Source organism: Periplaneta americana, chromosome 4 (genome assembly GCF_040183065.1).
Source record: "Periplaneta americana isolate PAMFEO1 chromosome 4, P.americana_PAMFEO1_priV1, whole genome shotgun sequence".
Lineage (NCBI taxonomy): Eukaryota > Metazoa > Arthropoda > Insecta > Blattodea > Blattidae > Periplaneta > Periplaneta americana.
In genome coordinates this window covers 29,905,108-29,926,392 of record NC_091120.1, presented here as the reverse complement: position 1 = coordinate 29,926,392, position 21,285 = coordinate 29,905,108, and the positions used below count along the sequence as shown (strand labels likewise).

The 21,285-nt window shown below is 35.4% G+C and overlaps 1 non-coding gene across 1 annotated transcript; it reads right to left on the bottom strand.

Moving 5' to 3' along the window:
• Positions 1 to 7,193: 7,193 nt before the first annotated feature.
• On the bottom strand, positions 7,194 to 7,267 carry TRNAS-GCU (transfer RNA serine (anticodon GCU)). The gene has a single exon. It is a non-coding gene; the product is annotated as a tRNA-Ser (tRNA).
• Positions 7,268 to 21,285: the final 14,018 nt, after the last annotated feature.

The following is a 21,285-nucleotide window of genomic DNA, read 5'->3' as shown; positions in this document are numbered from 1 at the left end:
TTCTATTTTGAATTCTAGCTTTGGCATAATTCATTTACCTATATTTTTTTATTCTAGGTCCCAGTATAACACGAAACATACATACGTTCACACCGATGTATTGTGAATTTTACTGTCTATTTTCGTTATAGAATTGGCACTACTCTCACAGCAAAAGTGTTTTATAAATATAAATAATATATATCTTGTATATTTGAATTTTTGTTTGTAGTAAAGTATGTATCTGATGAAGGTAGTTATGGAAAATTGAATACACAAATTGTGAAAAACATTGGTGATTGCTGATGTGTATGAATGCTTACTAAGACGTCAAAGTTGAAGGCCTGCTGTGGAATCACTGAACCCAAAACTTCCCTTGCCTCATGTGTTTTGAACACTAATGCTTTTGTAAGGGAAGGAGGTAATAAATTGTTTACATGGAATCTCAAAAGAAACTACTACAGTAGAACTCCGATTATCTGTTATCCTAAACGATTGATGGATTATCTGACTGTCTTTCTCTTGCGCCTTTTTTTGCTACCGAAATATGTAGTACTTACTTACTGGCTTTTAAAGAACCCAGAGGTTCATTGCCGCCTTCACATAAGCCCGCCAGCGGTCCCTATCCTGAGCAAGATTAATCCATTCTCTATCATATCCCACCTCACTCAAATCCATTTTAACATTATCTTCCCATCTACGTCTCGGCCTCCCTAAAAGCCTTTTTCCCTCCGGCCTCCCAACTAACATTCTATATGCATTTCTGGATTCGCCCATACGTGCTACATGCCCTGCCCATCTCAAACGTCTGGATTTAATGTTCCTAATTATGTCAGGTGAAGAATACGATGCGTGCAGTTCTGTGTTGTGTAACTTTCTCCATTCTCCTGTAACTTCATCCCTCTTAGCCCCAAATATTTTCCTAAGCACCTTATTCTCAAACACCCTTAACCTATGTTCCTCTCTCAAAGTGAGAGTCCAAGTTTCACAACCATAAAGAACAACCGGTAATATAACTTTTATAAATTCTAACTTTCAGATTTTTTGACAGCAGACTGGATGATAAAAACTTCTCAACTGAATAATAACAGGCATTTCCCATATTTATTCTGTGTTTCATTTCCTCCCGAGTATCATTCATATTTGTTACTGTTGCTCCAAGATATTTGAACTTCTCTACCTCTTCAAAAGATAAATTTCCAATTTTTATATTTCCATTTCGTAAATATTCTGGTCACGAGACATAATCATATACTTTGTCTTTTCGGGATTTACTTCCAAACCTATCTCTTTACTTGCTTCCAGTAAAAAAAATATGTAGTACTACTGTACGTTATATTAGTACGTATTTTTTTCCTAGAGAATGTTATTACAAGCCTTTACCCTTACACAGTATAGTCTACTGTTCGAGTTTCCATACTGTACAACTTCTACTGTATATAAAATGTATTGCATGAGTATCAAAATAAAACTAGTTGTGCTAAGTATCGAAAAAAAGTGCAAATAATTCAGCACTTTGGGAAAAGAGAAACTGTTGCTCATCTTGCATCAGAATACGAGATTGGTGTTACAACTGTGCGCGATTTAATAAAAATCCCGGATAAAGTGTATAAAGTATGTAAATCTACAACATGAGACTTCTACTATTGGCCTTCTATGCCCAAGGTTGCGGGTTCGATCCCGAGCCAGGTCGAGTGCATTTACAGTACCTGGCCACATTATTATAATCACTCACATTTTTACTATACTTTACATATTACTTCCACATTTGAACTCTGGTTTCCTTTCTTAAGCAGAATTCACATTACATATTTAATTTGTAAACAATATTAAGTAAAATTACAATTATCATCATCATATCGCTCACGTATTAGACCCTACAGGATCTGTTATGGTCTCATGCCAGTGCTTGCGTGGTCTTCCCAATTTCCTCTTTCCACTTGGTACATAAGTAAGAATCTGTTTAGGCCATCTAGTGCGATCCATCCTTTCGACATAGTTCATTCCATCTATCACCTCTCCTACCTAATTCCCAACCTCACCTTCACGTGGTGCAACCTGTTCCTAAACAGACGAGGCTCTGGGGACCGAGTCACAGCGGTATAACTGTTCCAACACATATGGAGGAAATGCCATATAAACGCCTGTCCAGAAGGCTATTAAGGTAGCAGCCCTACCACTGGACTACTGTGCGACAGGCTTGTAACCTATCCACAGGAACTCCATATTACATTCAAGTCTCATAATATTAACAGCCGGACTGCAGAATCTGTTGACGACTATGGCATGAAAATTACAATTATAACAATGTTAATTCAAGAAATATTGATAAGTAACCAACCACACCTCATTTTTACAGAAATTTCAGTATTTCGTTCGGCCTCCTTTGGCTTTAATTACAGCTTCAATTCTCTTTGGCATGCTTACAATACACTTCTGTATTATTTCCTGGATCCTCTCATTGTGATTCCAAACATGTATCAGCCTTTCAATAAGTCGAACTCTGGTAGTAATAAATTCTTTTGCCACCTCTCTTTTTACGAGTGCCCAGACATTCTCAATGGGATTCAATTCCGGTGAGTTTCCTGGCCATGGCAAATGTGGAATGTTTTTGGAAGCCAGAAACGTTTTGCCTCTCCTAGCAGTGTGGCAAGGTGCACCGTCTTGCATAAAAATATATTTCTCCCCATTTGGGAACCATTTGTTCCGCTGAGGGATAAGCTTGTTTTCCAATACCTGGATATATTGATCTTGTTTCATTGTTCCCTGAACAATGTAGAGTCGTCCTGAACCTTTGCCTGATGTCACAGACCATATCATGACTGATATTGGGTGTTTAACTGTGTTAACCAGGCATCCAGGAGCAAAATTTTCTCCCTTTCGTCGACGAAAAAACATTGCTTTGTCCATCAAACACTGAAAGGGTGATTAATCAGAGAAGCAAACCTGAAAATTGTCAAAGAAACTGATAAAAACTCTAAATTTTGTCTTTAAGTATGAAATAGTTCATTACTGGTTAATATTAAGAAATTGCATACAGATTTGCTTCTCCAATGAATCAGCCTTTCAGTGTTTGATTGACAAAGCAATGTTTGTTCGTCGACGAAAGTGAGAAAGTGTAGTAAAAAAGTGAGTGATTATAATAATGTGGCCAGGTACTGTAAGCGTGCTTAAATGGACAGGCTCATGTCAGTAGATTTACTGGCATGTAAAAGAACTCCTGCGGGACAAAATTCCGGCACATCTGGCGACGCTGATATAACCTCTGCAGTTGCGAGCGTCGTTAAATAAAACATAACATTAACCTCAACAATTTCTATCTTTCTGCTGAGAGCCATTACAAGAAGTTAACTTGCCCCCTTAAAAATCCGTCGTTGACAACCAGACTTAAATGAGTGAACTTCTGATTCACTTCATAGGGTGTTAAAGACAAGACCATGGAAGAAATTGTTCACTTAATTTATGAAAATATTTCATGGTACCGATTAGCCTATCCAATTTTTTCGATTAACAGTTCAGTCCATCCCCTTCTTTACTACGGATAATAGAGGTTCTACTGTAGTTTCCCCAAATGTGACAGTACAATCTATTTTGTGTGTGCCATAATAATAATAATAATAATAATAATAATAATAATAACAACGATGTTTTCTAGATCTAATTAATATTTTTAAACTATGCTTGACAAGAGTATCAGATTCAACAATTATTGTAGTGTATAGCTGTCAGTTATCAACTGTAGATCAGTACCGATTTATGGATTTTAAATATCAGTAACGTAACCTTTTTATCTTATTTTTAAATGCATGGAAAGTATTCCCATTTGAGCTCTGAAATAGCTAAATAACTAATTCTGAAGAAACAATTCCGGTTAAACTGGCTGTCCATAAATGTTTCTGTACAGATATCATGACACCCTTATTGTTGAATCTAAATGTTAAATTTTGTGGTCATGAAAGTTGATCCCACATATCCAGAATATTTAGTGCATAGCCATGGGACACGATGAAAGCTTGGTTCACAGTAGAATGTAGGTGAGAGACTTTTTCCACATGCATTTGCTAGGCGTATGTCCATAGATTTTTTTTTTTCTAATGTTGGGGGTACTTGGCTTTATCATTCACCCATATGAAGCTCAGTTCTGTAGACCAATTTACCAACAGAGTCGTTGCCCAGGGTGCGCTGTAGGAGGCTGGTCTATGCTACACCTGCATCAAGGTGAAATAATGATAATTTTGTTGGGATACTACAGGGAAACTGGAGCTCCCGGAAAAATCACCTGTGTTAAGGCTCATTCACAATGAAAATTAAACATAATGTAAGCGTTAACTTAAGAATATAAACGTTACGGTAAAATCAAGAAATCATACCATCATTCACAATGGGAACATAAACATAACAGCAAACATACTTGGTAACCATGGAAACATAACGACGCCATTTCCTCATATTCTGTCGTATATTTCAGCGCTCCACGATTGTGTTCTGTTTGCAAATCACGTACAGTAAGCATAAGCATGAAAGTTTGGAGTTTGCAAACTTTCATGTTAACATCTTACGGTAATGTTTATGTCAATGCTTATGTGAATCATTGTGAATGATCCCATTTGGTAGCCTGGGCGCAAACTTCTGTGTTTATGTTACGGTTATGTTTAATTTTCATTGTGAATGGGCTTTTACCTGGACCACAGACTTGCCCAACACAAGTTATGTCAGAGGTACAGAAGTGGACTGTAAATAGAAATTATAAATACGGCTAAACTAAAGAATTTTTAAATAATGAGGTAAAAGAAAACACCTGTAGTAATTATAGGAGGGATTTAAAAAAAACGAGAAAAGTATAATTATATACTACACAAGTAGTGAGCTGATTTGCACTTATCGTTTTTCTTCTGTACACTGAGCAAACAGCGAAACACATGCAGAAAAAGTTAAAATATGCCATAAGTGATCTACAGGGTGATCTGTTTGGGAAGATATATAATAAAAACAATGTAACATGAGAACAGTTACTATTTATTTTTTCAGTAATCTGTAGATACATTCAGATAGATGTGAGTTTTGAGTTTTAACTACATTAGACCTCGCCCTGCCACCATTCTATAATACAATACAATTCACACCAAGAGACTAATCTCTCCCATGTGTGTCCTTACATCTCTGTAATTTTTCAAAAGCTGATAGAAATTTTTACTTTGAGGTAATATCCCTTGGCTGCTTTGCATAGACGTCTTCCTTCACAAAATTTCAAACAAATAAATTGGGTAGTGTCAAGTTTGGAGAATTTGAAGGCCGCGTAATGACCCACCACAACCGCACCAGTTGATGTCTTAACATCATTCAAATCACGAACTTTTCCTCAGTAAGATGATGCACCTTCATGTTGGAATGCAGTGTCACGTGTTTTTCCTGTTGCAGCTGTGATATGAAGAGCAAATGTGATCAATTTCTGCAAATCCTGTAATGTCTAAACACGTTCAATGCAGTAGGGCAGGCGTCTCAAGGCCAACGCATGAAAGTTGTTACAGAGAGCAAATGTAGATAGCGTAGTCAGCAGAAGAGATAAGTGCAATACCCGAAGATAGCCGATCGCTGATTCATGTTACAAGCATAAGCGAGCTAAGTTGTAAGTGTCGCGGGAGAAATGCCACACAGTTGCACTTTTGAGTTGTACTGTCACAATAGACGGTTATTTTCGGAAGGAATAAAATTTCTTAAGTAGTTTGCAGTAATAATAATAATAATAATAATAAAAAATTTATTTTCTAGTGATATATATCAATGAGTAAAAATAAGACATCTGAAGCATGAAGAACCATACATGTTACGTAATTATTTAAGCACAAGGAACTGGCCAACTTATTTCATTATCTTCTGGCCTAGTTGCCTCATAAGTGGTGCCTTGTTGGTATCACTTATGAGGTTCAGACCTGTCTTCGGACAGTTGACAAAACAACAATACTTCATTTCTAGTAAATGGTTTTTGGTATCTCTCTTTTTCTTTAAGTTTATACTATATTAAATGAAATAAAATTCAATTAAATAATAATAATAAAATTACAGTTAAACGTGTTGGTTGTTAAAGTACGTATTTTTATGATACGTCAATATTAATATATTAATTACAATAACAGTTAATAATATAGTTCGTGATGTTTTCAATGATTAAAAATAACCAAAACATCTTAGAAATTCACAAACAATCTTAAATCTGGTCTCAAATTCGTTTTTCAAGTCCTTCAGTACTTCATTATATTTGTTACACTGGTCTTGATTCAAATTGGGTAACAATTTTAGATTAATAAAGTGGTAACATTTACCCACTGAAACTTTCGACTCCCACAGTTTCACTTTCCCTATGAAAGCTTTTATTTCTTCATACATTAGCGGTAATAAGGACATCCTTTCCTCGGAGATGGACACAACATCGTAGCGGTTGCAGATGTTTATTCAAACGTCGCGGTCAATGACGTCATCCGGAGATACACGAACTGCTCCCGCATCTTGTTCCACTTTTACATTTAAAAAAATAGAGAGAGGAGGAAGTGCTTCGAGGAGGCCCTATTGAGACGTCTGCAGTAGGGGTAGAGCAGCGGTCATCAACACAGTGCACCCTCGGGCTAGCGTCTCTTACCTGCTGATAAGACATTGTACTGGCGTGCATCCGTGGCTGCTGGCGGGTATGCTTTCCACCTCTCCCTTCTGCACTGGGTAAAGTTTTAGATAATGTTGACAAGTTGTGTGTGCAATAGCATCTCTGCTGATAGTCGTCTAAAATTCTTTTTGGAACTTAGAAGCGCAGCTCATGCACTTAGTTCGTTGTCTTGCAGTAAACGGCATTTTGTTTATTCAGTAGCTAAGAGAGAATCTGATTTCTTTTGTTCATGAAAAGAATGATACAAAACTCCCGTGTTATAACGTGATACTGGAACTAAAATACTTTGTGGTGCACTAATCCATTTGTTAAATTTCACCATGGATTCGATAGACCTATATGTAATACAGTTCATTATACCTTTTGAGGGCCTAAAAAAAACTTTTATAGGCCCTAGGGCCAAAAAAATATGTCGTTTGTTTACTTATACATATTTAATTGGCAACAACTTATCTTCAGCTTGTTTGGCTTTAATAACTCCGGAAGGAATTTCGGTTTCAACAGACCCCGACATCATTTCCAACATAACAGAACATTGAATTATTTCAAGAAAAAATTGTTCCGGGGCCGGGTATCGATCCCGGGACCCTTCGCTTAGCGGGCGAACGCTCTTCCGACTGAGCTACCCCAGGAACTATACACGACACCGTCACAATTTTTTCTCTGTATCCACACGACTCAAATGAGCTGACAAGATGCCAGAACTCAACTACGAGTGCACACAAATACTTGTGTGACTTGAATAGTGTCGTGTATAGTTCCTGGGGTAGCTCAGTCGAAGAGCGCTAAGCGAAGGGTCCCGGGATCGATACCCGGCCCCGGAACAATTTTTCCTTGAAATTATTCAAACCTGCTTTACAGGGAGCTACTACCTGAAAGCCAGATTTGTATAACAGAACATTGTTTATTAAATTCAGAGACTAGTAACTTAACAAAAAAAATAATAGCATCATGCAAGCCTTCCTTAACGGATGATTTTTATTTTACGTATTTTTTTTTCTAGTAAAACAGTCCCTAGATAACAAAACACGCTAAGCAAAACACACAAACACAAAGCGAATTTCTAACTTAAAACTCTTATTCAATTACGGACTAGTGCATCACAAAATAATGTAGGAACCTTTGGTGAAATTTCGTGTTTAAACCTCGGGCCAGAGGTCCCCATTTCGCTCTTGATACATAAATTACTGTTGTATCAGTCCTGATAATTTTATAGCGATTTTATTTTACGTCTTCCCAGACGGATCAGGCTGTATTTTGAGAATTACAAACTTGCAGTCAGATATACTTTACACTGTAGACCTGGCTTAATATCGAAGTGGACTTCGATTGAATGAGCACTCGCTATTATTCTATTGTAAGGCTCTTTCCTCGAAAACTTTATTGTTAAAAAAGGTAAAGTTAACCCCATGACGGGCAAAATCGGCCAAGAGGGCGGCGAGAGATTAAGGCTTCCACCTTTTCAGACAATCGGCATTAATGGCAGTAGAGATGTCGGTCCTACGTCCCTGCCGCTTTACCCCCAAGGAAATGTCCCTGATACTCATTTATCTTAGAGGTTGAGTAGATCTCAGGACCATGGTGCGGCCGGAAGGATTAGATCAATGGAAAAATCCATGACCCCATTGGGAATCGAACCCACGACCTTCAACTTGCAGCGTTACGCCTTTACCGTATACCTCTGTCATGTTAGAATTTTAATTATATTTTACGATGTAGGTAAATTGCACATGTTTGGAAATAAGTGGTGTTTATACAGTATGTTTGAAAGTGAATGGACCCTCAATTTAAAACCGTATTAGTTAGGTGCAGGTAAATGTCACGTCAAATTATTAGCGTGTTGGCACTACTGTACTCATTGTTGTCTTTAATGAGCACGTGAAATGACCGACATGAGCTAGTTCCCATCAATATATTTTCAATTTTTTTTTTGTATCGACTGTGTTTCCTCCGAGAATGAACGTGTAGTTATTGTTGAAAGTTACTGCGCACATAAATCTATAAATGTGTGAAAGACGAGTTTCGGTTGGAATGTCTTCAGTATGCACCTCTAATTCAACAATATCGTCTTTAATTGACGAACTTCGTGAGACTGGAGTGTATAAGGGTACGTACATGTTGGAGCGACGATAAACGATGAAAGAAGCAGCGATGCTATATCAGAGAGAATTGAAGCATGCATTGTCATTGAGGTGTGCATATTGGAGTAACGATAAAAGCGAAGATACACGATAAAAGCGACGAAAAAGAAAAGTTCCATTTTCTTCGCTCTTGTCGTTTATATGATCTCTGATTAAGATAATATTAATCTGTATAATTACCGGTGGTTGTCAATATATCGGAATATTAATAGATTTATTATTATTTCGGCATATTAAATTAATTGTTGTAGATATTGGCAAATTGATCAGTTGTGTATTTATTCGTGATACATTATGTGATCACAATAACCAATCACAACAGAACGAATTTATACTACCTTTGGGATGAGAAACGGGTTCAATTTTGTACGTATTTAAGTTATATTAACCTTGAACCTAGCAGCTGATATTTCCTATATATCTTCTTTCATTAAGTGGATGCATAGAATATCTTCTACTGACAAATCAAAATGTTCGCTTCCCGCGTCCTCGTTGCTCCTATATGAACACTTGATTCTTTGATAATACCAAAGCGTCGCTAGGTCATTTCTTTTATCGTTTATCGTTGCTCCAACGTGTACCTACCCTAAGAAAGAGCCCTGGCCAACCGTCTTGTCAAGAGCGGAAGATATCAACGATTAACGACATTTAACTTGCTTACTCAGAAAATTACGTATAACATTTTCTTTGAATAATTTCGAGGGAAAAATTGTTCCGGAGCCGGGTATCGAACCCGGGACCTTTGGTTTTAACGTACGTTAAAGCCAAAGGTCCCGGGTTCGATACCCGGCTCCGGAACAATTTTTCCCTTGAAATTATTCAAATCAACTTTACAGGGAGTTATACCTGAAATCTTGATTTGCAACATTTTCTTTGCAATGGCGTTTGCTATCGGCTCCTCTTTGTTGATTACTAAGAAGCTAAAATTGCGTGCTTTTCTTATTGGTTGGGTTCTTTTGTTTAAAATTGAATTTAATTATTCCATTATATTATATTTTGGTAATGAAACTTGATTTCATTTGAGTGACTAATATACTGCAGGAGATACAAATACATATTTTTATTTAATACGCATACAGTATATTCAAAACTTTGTAGGCCTATATCTTTGCTGCTCATATCTTACAGCTTCAAGTAAAATCAGGCTTACTGTGCATATTTTGAGTTCCTTTTCATAAATGGTCCATGAAACAAGCTCGGGTTCATATTCTGATTGGGACAAGTTACTTGGTTGAGGTTTTTTTTCCCGGGGTTTCCCTCAACCCATTAAGAGCAAAAGCTGGGTAACTTCCGGAGTAGCTCAGTCGGCTGAGGCGCTTGTCTGCGATCTGGAGTTGCGCTCGAGCGTGGGTTCGATTCCCGTTTGGGTTGATTACGTAGTTGGGTTTTTCCGAGGCTTTCCCCAACCAGGTAATGTATAAAAATGATTGAAAAAGATTAGTTTTGGCTTTTAAATGTGCAGAAAAATTTGATCCGAACAAATGTAACATTGTAAAATTTCTTCATAGAACGAAAAGTTACATTTGTTCGGATCAAATTTCTGCACATTTGAAGGCCAAAACTAATTTTTTTTCAATAAATTATCAATACACATATTGTGAATTAAATCAATGGCTTTTCCAATACACGCTATGAAATATTTCATATGAAACAATTTTTATCTCGAAAAGGAAGCAAAAACGAGCAAAATTGTATTAAACCTTTTATTGTTTGAAATATCTCAAAGAATAACCCTCTAAAATTGATTACATTACTTACGGTTCATCCTATGTGTATAGTGCAGAGATTTTTATCTTCCCACACTCGCGGATGCGGCAGTGTACAGCGCTACTGCACACATGCTAGCGTGGAAAGATAAAATGTACGAACTATTTGTTGTATAAGTGTAATAAAATCATTCAGAAAAATATGAAGCATTTCTTATATCACTTACATTTAACAGATGATTTAGCAGCCTGAAATAATTTTGTATTATTATTATTCTCGAAGATAAATTCTCTGAATTCCTGTATTTAAGTTGAGAAATACTTCTAGTTTAGCCTTTATCAAGTCCACATGACACTTATTTCTTATATCTGGCCGTTTAAACGTGATTAAAAATGGACACTCGTTGAGCATGGATATTACAGCCTGGTATATTGAACAGAAAACCAATTACGTTTGCAATATTTGAGACTTCTGTTATATTCCAACATGCCAACTTCAAGAGATAAGCCACCTAGGTCTAGTTTTTTAAAATAATTTCTTTAAATAGTGGGACCACAGCATTATGAAAATAAATCTCAGCGTATATAGGCCTAATAAATAAAATGTTAAAAATAATTACATTGCTGTGGAGAGTGAGAAAACGTAGATAATTACAGAAGAGATACTTATTTTAAGGTTAAAAAAAACTTAAGAATACGGGAAAAGCGTAAAATGTGGTAATCCTAGAGACTATCGATTCGACCTCATGCGAACTCGAGATGGAGATGATAATAAAAGGGGAATTATGAAGTTTCGTACAATGAAGAGGAAAAACAGAGATTCCTGAGAAAATCCTCATGACTTTGGCTTTGCCCACCACAAATATAACTCCGCCTTCGCCAGGAATTGAACTTGGATCCGTGATCTTCGTAAGCCAGTGATCTGCCAATTGATCTAAGAAGGTGGTAACAATGTGTCTAACTTCGTTTCAAAACAATTACCTTCATTGTTATTCGAGTGGATAATCTGTAATGCGAATTCAAGAGAAAATAATTGCATGTGAAATACAAGGAGCACTAATAAAGAAATACTCATATGCTATTTTATGCTCTTCTTAAAGCGCGGATAATTAGTCGTGAATCATTCTGTATATGGATTCAATTCTTGTACTTCGGTCATTGCAAGCGATTGGGAGCGAACGAAAATTGTCGCATGCTTTAGGTAATTATGTAACAATGTACAAAATATTCATTATGAAATAAAATAAATTACACATACACTATAGAAAGCTCTTTATTTATTCCTTAATTTACATATAGGTTTGCGTTGTCTACTTTTACAGGTACTGAGTTAATGGCAGTTACCCGCAAGCGTGATTTACATTAATTAGTGTCTAACACAGACCAATAATTTTTTACAGACCACAAGAATCCTGAATTCTAAAAGGAGAAATTTCTGAGTTTTGAAATACAGTAGGTCCTAAATATTTGCATTTTTTTTTTACGAATAATAGTAAATCTATATTAATAATAAATCTGTAGCCGAAATTTTTTTTGGTAATTTTCGATTTTCCAAAAATATTTGGTCCTAACATATATAATTAACCATCCTGAAACCGAAAATCGCTTTTTTGAAATTTTTGTTTGTATGTCTGTCTGTCTGTCTGTCTGTATGTTTGTTATCTTTTCACGCGATAATGGCTGAACGGATTTCGATGAAAATTGGAATATAAATTAAGTTCGTTGTAACTTAGATTTTAGGCTATATGGCATTCAAAATATATTATTTAAAAGGGGCGTTATAAGGGGGCCTGAATTAAATAAATCGAAATATCTCGCTTATTATTGATTTTTATGAAAAATGTTACATAACAAAAGTTTCTTTAAACATAATTTGCGATAAGTTTTATTTCTTGAAACATTTTGATAGGACTGATATTTAATGAGATAAATGAGTTTTAAAATTAAAATAACTGCCATCTAAGGCCGTGTATTGAATTAAAAAACAAATGACTTCGTCTATAAGGGGCCTTGAACAGCAACAATCGAAAGCTATGAAAGATACCCTACAGAGAATGCTTCTGTGTTTGTATGAAGTAATATCGGAAGCTAAATTAACCGATTTGTAATTAATTATTATTTCACCATTGGAAAGTGTAGTTTCTCTAGATGGACATAATACTATAATGTTATTACAGTAACTTCTGATATAATATAATATAATATAATATAATATAATATAATATAATATAATATAATATAATATAATATAATATAATATAATATAATATGTAATATTATGTAATATAATTTAAGTTATTTGAAGGGTTCACAACCATAGTGGGCCAAGCGCCATTTACTGAATACGTAGAAAACAAGGGTTAAAATTAAGTTATTACCATAATTCAATGGAAACCTATAACAAGTAAAATAAAGTATACACATTAAATCTAAATGATGTCAATCTTCATTAAACTATGGTTGCATGTAATAAAAATTAAGAAACAGGTTAAAGGAATTGTCATTGCACCAAATGAGTCTCTCTGGACCAAAATGATCGCATTTTAATTATTTGGATGCAATTTAAATTAAGTGACATATTAAACGATTTATCCTTCTATCAAACACGAATGTTCCCTGGATCAAATGTCCTATTTTAATTATGTAATTACTTTATATTTATTTCTAACGGGTGCAGCCGAGCGCACGGGTACGGCTAGTTTATAATAAAACTGAACAATTTTAATCCTGTCCATAAACATTAATCAAATAAACTACATATTATTAAAATAATGGTAGACCCTAAATATGAAACGAAATGTATATTAAATTAAAATATTTAAGGTTTGAAATAGAGGTGATAAATCAAAATGCTCAAAGAATCTTCGGCTATGGCTATTATAATTTTTTACATAGTTTAGTGGTGAACACCAACATTTCTGAATAAGCTCCATGTAAATTTTGATATATTACTTCTACTAATAGAAATGAGTTATTTTGGAATACCGTAATGGAGTTCTAATCGGGAATACATGGTTCATAAATACATTTCTTTTCCAAGTCAACTTCCTTGACCTGGTCTATTCTTGTTTCGGAACTATACTTGTTTTTTTGAAAGCTGGGACATGACAGTTAAGCGGCCGAGCTTGGAACTACAGTGCCATGTTGCCAATATGGACTACCACGCTGCCAGCCGATGGAAGCTAGCATTTGTCGTTAAGATGACTGACGTTAAAACATTCATTGACAATTGACGCGAAGCTAAGAAAACAATAGAAAAATCGACAGAGAATCACAGACGAAAGGTACTAATGCTAACATTGTGTGCACAATAAATGTCACCAAGAGAGCTACGTGCAAACAAGTTTGGCAACTCAACCGTTGTTACCATAGCAACAGGCCTACCACGCTATGCGACATTCAGTTGTTTTTCCGATCGCAACGCTCCTGTCATGGCCCATCTTTAAAAAAAAACAAGTATAACTGTAGGATCAAGAACTATAGCTTTGCTTTTCTTTGAATGAATGGCTAAAATATCAATTCTTCTGATGAATCCTGTTGTTCAACGTTATTCAAAGTTAAAAAAATTGTTGAAATGATTTCTCTCAGTAAATAGCATTAAAAAGTAATTTTGTTGTGAATTGGTGTATATCTTACATACACTAAGCGTCTAATATTTTAATAGTCTCTGCCTCATTTTATATAGTTGCCCACCACTTGCGAACTTGCTCGTAAAGTTTTTGTATCGAATTATCGAAGTCACTTTCTGAATAACTGCAGTTCAATTTCTAGATAACTTCCCTAGTTCGGAGAGTCTTCCATTAGGTCGGAGAGTAGAGTAAACTTTAAGAAAGAAATTAGTGACCTATGCTCTGTTTTTCAATATTATCTTATCAGTGAAACTCGTTACACGTGGTGGGCATTTCTTCTGCAACAAGTCGTATTGAAAATTTCAGCTACAAAAGAAAAGCGATACTCATGTATCAAACAATTTTATTGGTGCTTTCCATTATTAGTCGCATGCAGTCCGTGGTGATCGTAAGTGGTTCTGGTGATGTTGTGCGTGTGTGTGTTGACATTGAGATTTTCACTGCAACGAAATGTAAGTACATTTAAGCAAGGATTAAAAAAAATTTCTTCCAATGATTAAATAGTCATAAATGCAATATGGTGGTGACAGATTACGAGTGTATTTGTCCTTTTTAAAATTTATATTTACGTGTGAACAGAGATTGATATTAAACATATTACTTCACGTGTTTGATAAAAAGTGCTCGCATTCTGATGTGATTAAATATTACATAAATTTTAATAAAAGTACATTTTACAAAATCTTTCACAAGAATCCAAAAGTTCAGGACAAACGTAAAAACGTTTCTTATAGAAAATTTGTATGTTGGACAAGAGATTGCTACTAATTTTTTTAAATTAAAATTAATTCGTGTTAGAACATACACATTAATTTTATTTTAAATATTACGAGAGTAACATTCCATTAAAATAATTGTGTTAACTATGTTATGAGCTGTGTGCATGACTCTAATTTGCGTTGTTAAAATATAATTCCTATATTTTATAAAGGGCGAGATAAAAATAAAGGTGTCACAGCCATTAAAATCTAATATATTTAACTATTTTTATATTTGGCCAATCACACATCGTTAGTGGGTTTAATTGAGGGAATTATTTTATTTAGTGTGGGGAGAGGAGCACCAAAATTTCACTTAATACTGATCGGAAAATTTCATGGGGAGTAGTTGTTCTGTTGTTTAGTCAACTGCCCGAAGACAGGTTTGAACCTCATAAGTGCACCAATAAAGAATCAGTCATGAGGCAACTAAACCAGAAGATAATGAGGTAGAGTCACCAGCTCCTTTCTCCCTCCATTGCATACATCGATGACTAGTAACATATTACACTAATCAGACTTCAGATGTATACAAACAATTGTTTTTCCTCTGCCACATATCGTCAAGTGATCTGTATTACCTGATAATAGACGTACATATCAGCCAGAACCTCAATCAGAGGTAGGGGGGAGTAGTAAAACGTAAACATAAATTCTCATTTCCCATTACATTTCGGGAACATTGAAAGACACTCTTTCAGCTTTCCCAATGACGGGACTGCCTCATTGGACAAAGCATAATAAACATATTGAGTGAAAACAAAAACAGAACACAAAAGAGAAAGGAGGGGAACGAACAAAAGAGAAAATTAAGTACAGGAAAGATAATAGCATGCATATAACAGGCCTAAACATAGTAAACAAACAGATTAGATATTCGAGGAAAAGTATCCCTTTTTAGGAAACAAAGTACAGATGGTATTTTAAAATGGCAAGTGATCCTCTGATAGCGGCAAGGGAAACATCACGAATGAAGTCGTTGTTCAGCTGGAACTTCTTGCAGAAAGTGACGAAGAGGCGAGGTATTGTGCCCCTAGCGCCAACCATTAGCCCAACTACTTCAATGGAGGTGAGGTGATATTTCTCCAAATAGAATATATTCAGTCCACGATATTCAAAGTTTCATTTTCAAGTTTATTCTAGATTATGGTACTGACACTTCATCTGTTCCACCATAGGATTGTGTTTGGTCGGCTGGAAAAAGCACATAAGTAAAATAAAGTAGATTTTTCTGTTGTACCTAATCACATAAGTCAAGTATTTTTTTTCTAATTTTTGAAATAATAAAATTTCTTGTATGTTAAATTGAAAAGGGTCTTACTTTCACCAACATATATGAATTTCATTATTATACTTAGGCTATATTCAGTTAAGAGTAAATTAAAAAAAAAGTCTCTCCTGAAAAATTCATTTTTTTTTTACTTATGTACCTTTTCCCGCCGACCAAAGCTGTAATTGATTTCTTTATTAGGCGTGTTTAATTAAAAACAGCTACTATTTGAATTTATTTAATCAGGTATTTCATAAAATATACAGAAAGCAGCTATACATATTCATATTTTATGATACCGTAGGCCTTATTTATATTTTTATTTCAAACTTTAAGTGCCACCCAGCAATGTTCACGTATCAGTGGTACGCGTACCATAGGTTGAGAGTCCACCACTGTGGAGTAACGGTTAGCATGCCTAACCGTGAAACGAGCGGGGCCCGGGTTCAAATCCTGGTTGGGACAAGTTACCTGGTTCAGTTTCAGGTTTTTTTCAGGGGTTTTCCCTCAACCCATTAAGAGCAAATGCTGGGTAACTTTCGGCGTTGGATCCTGGACTCATTTCGCTGGAATTATCACCTTCATATCATCCAGGCGCTAGATAATCATAGCAGTTGATGAAGAGTCGTAAAATAACCAGTTAAAAGAACATCGGTTGAGTCGCTGCTCTACACTATTCGTAACTTAGTACGGAACTGTTAAAGAAAATATAGTGGCTTCATTGATCTAGTTCTTCAGTAGAACTGCCAAAATAACTTTTAAAAGCTGATATGTAAGTGACTTTTAATAAGTATTTAATTATAAAACGTAGGAAATGTATACTGCGATGATATACACGCCACTTTGTCGTTTAGGCCTACTTTTAATACAACGGAACACAATGAGCACTTGATGTAAACAACAAGGAGTTCGGAGTCCAAGATTGTTGGGTGGGTGAAATGTGAATATTAGCATGGGCTTTAAACTTTCAACACTGTCCCTCCATGCCTATTGCATCTGTGGCTCAAATACTGGTCTTCCATCCAGGCGACACGGGTTCGATTTCGACCCAGTGGTGTATTTTTAAATATAAAAGTGCCCTAACTCTGGGATTTCAGTAGTAGCTATCATCATCATCATCATCATCATCATCATCATCTTCATCATCATCATCATCATCATCAGGGGCAGGTATTTATGGAGATTAATTTTATCATCTGTGTTTTTTAATATTGGTGTCTGCGGAGATTGTTGGAGATTGATTTGTACTCTTGGCGGAGATTAATGGAAATTTTGGAAAATACAATTGTTTTGGAATTGGAGTATTAATTCAGTATGGATATTACTTTCCAAATAATTAACATTAAAGGTTCGTTGGATTCTGGTAAAGGTGCGGTATGGCCAATAAACAATATTTTGCTGGATTGAGGCTGTGTTTAACACACATTCATTGAAGACGAAAAAAAACTTGCAGCCCTCGAATTAACACTTTCAAATATTGTAATTAGTGAAATTTTGAGTTCACTAATGTATTCAGAACACCTGGAATGCCATGTAATGTAATCTGCTTGGATATACTGTATAACAAATTCAAGTGAAAAAAAAATCCGAAAAAAAAAAAGCTCTTGATTGACATCCTCCGGCTGGCTACTCCCCATTTCAATCCTTATGGTAGGATCAATTATACAGGGACATCATTTTATTTTTACTTCAATTTTTATTGTACCTGAGTTTTTGAATGTACTTCACTCCCACCCCTTCTACTAAGGAAGTTCCAACTCCACACAGAACCAAGACCGCAGATAGTAAGCAGTGCTGAATTACTGAGTATAGTACGTTCCAGAAATATGTTCGCGTTTTCCAGTGACGAAAGAGCTTTCAATATTGAATCATATTTTCGCACAGGTACTGTCCGTTTGCCTACGTCGCATCCCGATTTCCCCCACCTGCTTCTGCTCGCCCCTCTGTAAAAGCTGGGCTGTCTTAGCTCTTTTCTGAAAACATTAATTTCTCTTAGGAATTGGACGTTTACGTAATATTATACAGCTGTTTAATTTAACTTAAATAAAAGAGCCTCGTTAAGTAATTAACTGTCACGTGATTTCCTCCCTTTCTACAATCCTGCGGCATAACCACTTGGACGGACAGTAGATAGCATGTCTGAGTAATTTTATATTTTCGGGTCGGGCAGAAGTGAAGATTGAATTCACAGTACGTAGAGTAGGTACAGAATTATTTCAACATGAGTTACTAGTACGAAGGACGAAACTGGCAATTGGAATTAGATGCAATAGTCTATAGTGCGATAATATGCACAAAAGAAGTGAAGCCTGTATCGAAATGAACGACCACCATTTTCAAAATTGTGTTTAAATATTCATATTATGATTATTTTTCAATTTAACTTCTTTCTCTATATTGTACGCTAATGTGCTGTAGACAGTATAATATACACTGCATAATGAATACGTTCGCATGGATAACTCACTTCGTGAGTAAAAACACTTATTCTTAATACAGTACTGTACTTTGATTAAAGAAAAACCTAATGAAAATTATCAAACTCAAAATCGCGATATTTCCTAGTTTACGTAAATGGATGAACTACTTTTCTTCCATCCTATACCTAGTAGAGTGATTTGTGTTTTACGCCAGTATCATCGAACTCCAGTCTTGGAGGGGGGAGCAAGCGATGTTTCCGGTTCTCTAAAGGTATAGACAGGTTAATATTAAAAATGTTAGTAAAAATAAAATGATGTCCCTGTATGACCTTTCTTGGTAGTCTTGGAATACGCTATGATGTCAGTACTTCTAGAGGAGCCATTAGTAGCAAGGCAAAAAACTTCCTCTTCTACTGTCGAAGACTTTTTTTTTTCAAAGCAGTTGCAATTAAGGATCGAACATGATGATGTCTGGCATTTCGGAGGAGTAAACCTCTGTTACACTGACCTTGGACGTGGGCAAGGGTTTCAGTCTCCGGACATCCATGTCTGCAACCATACATGCCTAGAAAACATGAAGCATTGCTGACATCATATATGAAGAGTCCACTGCAAGAATGATGGATGTCATTTGGAATACATTTTGCAGGAGAAGCAATTGAAAGTTTGAAATGCTTAGCGCTCAAAGCTTAACTGTGATTTTCCGACCATTACTGGACAATGACTATCAGTGTTAATGCCATATAACTCTCTATGTACATTCTATATGTCTTAAGCTATGCATTGACAGTCTTGGTTCATTTTCGACAAGAAAGTGACATCCATCATTCTTGCAGTGGACTCTTCATATATTTAACAGATGATTTGGCAGCCTGAAGTAATTTTGTATTAATTTTATTCTCAAGATAAATTCTCTGCATGACTGATTGAAGTTGGGAAATACTTACAGTTCAACTCTTATCAAGTCCACAGAACACGTTTCTTAATCTGACCACTTAAAACTTAATTAAAAGCGAACACTCAGTCAACATAAACATTACAACCTGGTATATTATTTGGGGGTTCTGTTACATTTAAACATGGCAACTTCAATAGACAAGTCACTAGGTCTAATTTCTTAAAACAATTTCTTTAAATAGTGAAAACACGGCATTCTAAAAATAAATCTCAGCATATATATGTCTAATAGACTCAATGTTGAAAATAATTATATTGCGAAAAAAACATAGATAATCCTTAAATTATGTAAGCGTATTTTAAGGTAAAAAACGTAAAATGTGGCAACCCTAGATACAGCCATAGTAGATCGCATTATGTACTGTGAATTGAAGCAGACTTCAACATATTTAAATTCTACAAAATTTCTGCTTTTGAATACAATCATAGCACAGGAAGAGTTTCGTATAGGGCAGAAGAGCTAAAATGCTGGTAATTTACAGTCTTGATTCTTGAAATGAAGCTACTTGTTGATCAAATAGTACGTGCGCAACATCCCAAAGAAAAGCGTTATTTCTCTAGCGTGTCTGCAGTCAAGGAGAAAAGGAAGTCGGTAAATGTTTTATGTCAGTGTACACGTGTTTTGTGCTTTATTTACCGTTAAGTTTTCTTGTAGAACAGCCTTGAGGGTGCCAGAAACTGTTTAGATCGGAGCTCCATTTACATGGATTTAAGCACTGTTCATTCATATCGCTGTTTTGTGTGGGCAGATAGCAAAATCTAGGGACGCAATTGTTTTAAATCATCTCAGCCCATTGTGTACATCCGTCAGAAGTAGCCTTGGCAGATGAAGTGACTTTTCTTGTTTCCTGCAAACGTCGCTGTCCAATGCCACCTGAAATCTCTCGACCGAGGTTTGCTTGACAACTTCTTTTCAGGGCTTCCTGGAATCTTGTTTTCAAGATCCGTATATTTTTATTGTTTATTTCATTTTAATACTTTGAGAAATAGAATTAGATTGTTTACAAATCATCTGTTTACATTGTTTCTTGAGATGTCTGTTTCTTCACCTGTAATTAAAAAAATGGTAGGGGAATTGAGGAAATCTCTAGGTTTGCGTGGTGTAATGTCTATGCAGGAATTAAGGGATTGGATTTAGAATAAATAAATACAGTTTTCTGTAGGATTCAATTGTGTTTAATGAGCGGAATAAAAATGAGCTGTGAATAACCGGCAATTCTCCAATAATATTTAGGCCTACTTACAAATGGCTTTTAGAGAACACGGAGGTTCATTGCCGGCCTCACATAAGCCCACCATCGGTCCCTATCCTGAGCAAGATTAATACAGTCTCTACTATCATATCCCACCTCCCTCAAGTCCATTTTAATATTATCCTCCTATCTACGTATCGGCCTCCCTAAAGGTCTTTTTCCCTCAGGTATTCCAACTAACACTCTATAAGCATTTCTGAATTCATCCATACGTGCTACATGCCCTGCCCATCTCAAACGTTGGATTTAATGTTCCTAAAAATGTCAGGTGAAGAATACAATGCGTGCAGTTCTGCGTTGTAATAATAATAATAATAATAATAATAATAATAATAATAATAATAATAATAATAATAATAAATAGTAGTAGTAGTAGGCTAATAATAATAATAATAATAATAATAATAATAATAATATTAATAATAATAATAATAATAATAATACAGTAATAATAATAATAATTCTTTTTTGTCTGCAAGAGTTAAAGCCATGAGGCCTTCTCTTCCACTCAATCAGA